We start from the raw sequence: 5,861 nt of genomic DNA, 5'->3' as shown, positions 1-5,861 counted from the left end.
AAAGAGAACCGCACAGCAATCGCTGGTCAATCACTCGTTTAGGTTGGCGAAACACGACGAGAATGAGATACTCAGAGAGAAGGAAACAAAGACGTAAACAGAAGAAGGCGGGAACCTAGCTTGCAACAGACTCCTGTATTCTCTATCTCGTTTCTTCTACTTCTTCTTCACTCTCTCTCTCTCTCCCTCTCATATTAAGGGAAAAGGCTACCTGGGCCTAAGGCGTATCCTACATTCTTACGTCTATACACATTCTCAATTTTTATTTTTCTTATTTTTTTGTTTCTCTCTTTTTTTCCCATAAAAGGCAATCGATCGTTGCTTGGTCGCATGGTCTCTATGCCAGCGTTCGGACCAATAGGGGAGCATGCCTGGGTATCCATCCTAAAAAAGGCATCATTTTCAAGGTGTCTTGTGAGTGGGCGCCATCAAACAAGGATCTTTTTTCATAATAAATAAAAGGGAGAATGTTCTTTGTGCCGCAAGGCAGGCTGCACCCAGGCACATGGGCCTACCACTCAGGGGGTAGGGTAGTCATTGCGCCCACCCCCATGTGCTTGGACGCAGCCTGCTCTGTGGCACAGAGAACAGCACCCCTAAATAAAAATTGAGAATATACATGAGGTAGGATTCAAAGAACCTTTTTCCCATTTGTTTTTTGGTTTTCTAACAAAAACATAACATATTAAGCAAGAAGAAAAAAGCCCTATACATAGAGAATTTATTTGTTAACTTAAGACCAATAACCTTACCTGCCACCCCAGTAGCCACGGGTACAACTTTACAAGACTCTTAACAGATTCCATGACAACCTTTCCAATTGTCTTGCTTCAGCCAAGTTACTATTTCAATACTAGTAGTACACACCTCTACTCTCTCTTTCCAACACCTTCGACAATTCCAGCATGGTGCTTTTGGTTCTTTGTAAAGTGGTTCTTTGCAATTCATAATTCAAATCCACCAATAGCATAAGAAATGGAGTCACATAAGCACCTATCTGGATGTTGTCGATCAATATTTGGATATCAAATGGACCTCCCATAAGGTAATTTTAATGTAGCCGATTTACCTTTTTTTTTCATCAGTTTCGTTATAGCACCCGCTGCTCTAACTAACTGTCCATTCTTTTCGAGTGTGATTTCTATGTTATATATGATCATGCCTAAGGGCATACAGTTGAAGTAGATTCTTCTTTTCCACAAATGGCAAAGCCCGATAGTCCTTAGCTGATAAGTAAGCGAGATTACAAGGATTAGTAAGAAGAGAAAATTTAAAAAAGTAAGACCTCTCCTGAACTTTGCCCTAATTCCAATCACCTCTTCTGTATTTCAACAATTACTCTTCAAGGGAGGTTACTAGAATTAGAGCAAAGTCTAGACATGGTCGAAGTAATTTAATCTCCATAGAAATAGAATGATTGTAATTATTGAAAATATAGGGTGGTGATTGGAATAAGGCAAAGTCCAAGGGGATCTATATAATTTACTCTAACCTTAATTAAAGAAGGGACAATTACTATCACTACCCTATACTTAGCCTATATTTACTAAAACTACCCTACTGTAAACTTCTTTTCTAATACTACCTTGCTTCTAAACTTTTACATCTCCTTCTACCCTCATGTTTTTAAATACCCAGATTGCCCTTCCTTTTAACTTACTAACATGTTAATCTTTTTAACCTACCATTCTTCTTCTATTTTTTACTATTTTTGTCATTAAAATAGTAAAAAATGAAAGCACTCACCCATTTCTTCTCTCTCCCGTTTTTTACTCCATTGGTTTTTTTTTTTGTTTTTTCTTCAATTTTTCTATTTAATTAATTTTTATTCAACATTTCATCTTCATCGTTCTTCTTCAAACAGATCATGGTTCTAAGTATCGGTATCGCATCGCCCATATCGGGCGATAGGTATCAGGTTTTCTAGTCATCGTTACCGATACCATGCCAATACCGTATTTGTAGTATGGTACGGACAAGGGGTAAAATGCTCAGAAAACTCATTTTTAAGGAAATTCAGGGGTAATTTTGTCCGATACAGTCGATCCAGGTCGATACCGTATCGATATCGTATCTGTTTTGCAGGTTACTAATACCCGTTTCGATACCGTGCACTAAAACCAATGAACAGATCGACTTTATTCAAAGCACCCCACTCATTTGTTTGCTCAGAGAGATCTAACTTAGGCATCGGAAAGCCCTAAGCCAGAACCACACCAGTTCTCCTTTGCCACCTAGGGTCTTTTTTCGGTTACGACACTCGAAGGACCGCTGAGCGATTTCTCGATGCAATAGCTGCTACTGGCTGTGAGATGAGAGAACTAATGTTAGCAGCCAAGAATGCCTTTTTGGGTACATTGGTGGTCCGCTTTTTGGTGCATAAGTCTTTAAGGACTTTAGCATAAGCGGGGATCTGGGCAATGACATCCAACAATGGGATATTCACCTAAACCTGTTTGAACACATCCAATATCTTCTCCACAGAAGGAGACTTCTTGCTAACCAACCTATTTAGGAAAGGGACAGGTGGGGTATAAATTCTTTCAGGGTTGGTCTTTTTAACTTTCTCAACAGAATCATCTTTGGTTTCCTCAACCAAATCATCTAAAATATCTTCATGTTCATCAGACAAACCTGAAACAGTAGGCACTACAACGGCCTCTTCAGAAGGGAGAGAGTCAACAAGAGTATGAGATGGTAAAGACTGAGGTATACTAGCCTATTGATACTCACGGCCACTCCTTAAAGCATAGACAGCATTAACCTGGCTGGAGGGCCCTTGAAGCTGTTGGCCTTGTACCGAATTGAGTGGAGGAGCTTGGGTAACCTTGCTGAATATGAACCTGATGCCTAGGATTTGGCTCAAGTTGGCTAGGTAACTTTAATGTTTTCTTCTCATGCAAAATTGTGACAAGTTGGGTGAGTTGCTTCTCCATAAGGGTCATTCTTTTCTCAATCTCACCTATGTTTGGTGCTTCTCCTGTATTGGTAAACCCTAGGGGTTGCTGATAAGGTGCAAGGAGAGAAGGCCTAACAAAGTTTATAGAAGGTCCTAGATGAGGACGAGGGGGAAAAGGGTAAGGAGACATTCTTTGTCTTTGTGGTGCATAGTTGGGTCTTTGGATACCAAGCTGGCCTTGATGGTTAAAGTTTGAAGGGTCTGCTTGTTTCCCTTGATTCCAGGAGAAATTGGGATGATTTCTCCATCCTGGGTTGTAAGTATTGCTATATGGGTTATTTTGGTAGAGAACACTTACATTCTCAGTGTTTGAATTGCCTACCAAGGGGCATTCCTCCAAAATATGTCTAGGTGTTTGGCACCAACTACAAATTGACACATGATTTACCTGATTGACCTGATTAACCGGTATAGACTCTTTAAGAACTATAGACTCCAACCTTTTTATGAGGCTGTCAAGTTTGGCCTCCTTAGCTGGCATACCCTCAATGAGATACCCCTTAGTGATCCTTTCAGCTTCTTGGAAAGATTCCCATTCCCTAGTCTTATCAGCCAAGTTGGTTAAGAATATCTATGCATCATTTTTCTCAGAAAAAGAAGTAAAGCCTGCAAGACACATGGACTCTACAAGTTGCTTGGTCTGATAATCAATACCCTCATAAATAATTTGGCATAGCTGCCACAAGTTGAAACCATGGTGAGGGCATTCTAAGAGGAGGTCCTTGAATCTTTCCATGAATTTAGAGGACTCATGTGGTTTCTGCCTGAACTGGAGGATGTCACTCTTAAGCTTATTGGTTTTGTGAAGAGGGAAGAATTTTCTCAAAAAGACAATGGTGAACTCATCCCATGTATTAATGAAGTTTGTTGGCAATCCATAGAGCCACTTCTTGGCCTGGTCTTTCAGGGCAAAGGGTATAAACCTAAGCCTAACTGCATCATCAGTTAAATTCTGGACCTTAATTAGAACACAGACTTCCTAAAATTCCTTAAGAAAAAAATATGCATCTTCATTGGTCATCCCATGGAAGTGGGGTAGCATGCTAATGAAGTTGGTCTTGAGTTCATAATTGTTTCCTGTAACAGGTGGTAAGTTGATGCAAGAAGGCTGTGCAGCCCTAGTAGGGTAAAACCTGTCCTTAAGAGTCTTGGGTTATTAGTCACCCATGGTCAACGACGGGGTTAAGGGTAGTGGAGAAGATGGTATTCTAATAAGATGATTAGATGAATCACAAGTCCACACCATAGCCACCTAAACAGATATGAGGTCTCCTTTAGAAAAATTAAAGAAAAAAGTACTAACAATAAGAGGGAGCCTAAGGTAGACAGTGCATCTATCCCTTAAGAATCGAAACAATGGTTCCAAAGTTGTAAGGATGCCATATAGGTTGACAGCAAGGAAACCCATATAGTCTTCTATAGCCACCTACGTGTGACTCCAAGTGGATTCTAATGTAGGGTGGAGGACTACTATACGTTTATGTTTCCAACGCTCTCACTATATCGCTTTCCTGTTATCAAGAGTGGTCACCTCCAAAGATAAGTCACATGCCAATCCACCCAACCAAGTCAAGATGTAGCGTCATAGGTAACTTAATCCTATGAGGGACACCAAAAGATGGAGGGTTGAAGCATATGAAGGACTTTAGATTGGGCGCACACTATTTGAAATAGAAGAGAAACAATAAGAGGTTTTCAAAAACTGATTTTTTTTTTTTCAGGAAAAAAAAAAGAAACAATAATAAACTAAAACACTTTGAACTACTTAAAAATCAAATAAATAAAATGGACAATAATCTCCCCGGCAACGGCGCCAAAAACTTGTTTGAGTTAAAATAAAACCGCAAACGTACGGGTCAATCATAGCTACAGGTCGAACACGAGGAGATATACACCATTCTATTTAACTAACTTAAAAGTAATGCAAAGTGAACCGAATCAATTAAAGTACTAAATTAAACTAACGGATCCTACTCACAAGCATCTAACCTATTGAACTAAAGCGAATTGAGAGGAATAGAGGAATAAATGAAACCCATCAAACTAATGCAAATTGGAAGTAATAAAAATACAGCCACATATCCACATCCACATAAACAAAATAAAAGAAATAGAGGGAGAAGAAGAAGAAGAAAGAGAGAATGAGTTAGAGGAGAGGGAGAATGAGATTGAGAGTTTAGAGAATGCGAACCTAGATGTGCTTGAATCGGATTAATTAAAGAAGCTTGAATGAATACTTGCATGAACTTACCATGGCTTCCTCTTCTAAATCTCCAAGTCTTATCATCAACATAGGAGCTTAGACTAGGAGACTTTAAACTAGAACTATCACAACCATTAAACTAGGCTTAAGAAATTAAAACTAAGAACTTGAAAGAAACTAATCTTATGAAATTCAAACTAAAAACTAGAAAGCCAAAAATCACAATTTAGAAAGCAAAGAAGAGAAATTGCACTAAGTGAATGAATAATTTTACAAGAGAGGTAGGGGTATTTATAGGGGAAAGGGGACAAGAAGAAAGAAAGGAAAGAGGGGGAGGAGCTCCACGATTTTGGGCTGCTCTCCCTCTAAAAATCGTGGAGAGGAGAGAGAGTGTGATGAGAGAATCCAAAAATTGGAGAAGATTCTCTTCTCCTTCCTCCTTTACAATGCCTTAGTTCCTAAGAACAAGAAAAAAAAAAAAATAGAAAGAGGGAGAGAATAGAATATTGTTTACATAAGCCTTCTATTTCTACAAAAGTAAATTTCTAATTCTAACTTGTGCTTCCTTTTCTTTGTAGATATCTTCTCCAAGCAATAAAATCAAAGCATCTTCAACCTTCCATAGATGAGAAAATATCTTTCAAAATAAATCTGTCCCAAGTAGACTTTCAAAAGTGCCCTTGAAAAGTTGGAGAAGAG

Source organism: Telopea speciosissima, chromosome 2 (genome assembly GCF_018873765.1).
Source record: "Telopea speciosissima isolate NSW1024214 ecotype Mountain lineage chromosome 2, Tspe_v1, whole genome shotgun sequence".
Taxonomy (NCBI): Eukaryota; Viridiplantae; Streptophyta; class Magnoliopsida; order Proteales; family Proteaceae; genus Telopea; species Telopea speciosissima.
Note: the sequence above shows the minus strand (reverse complement) of the source record.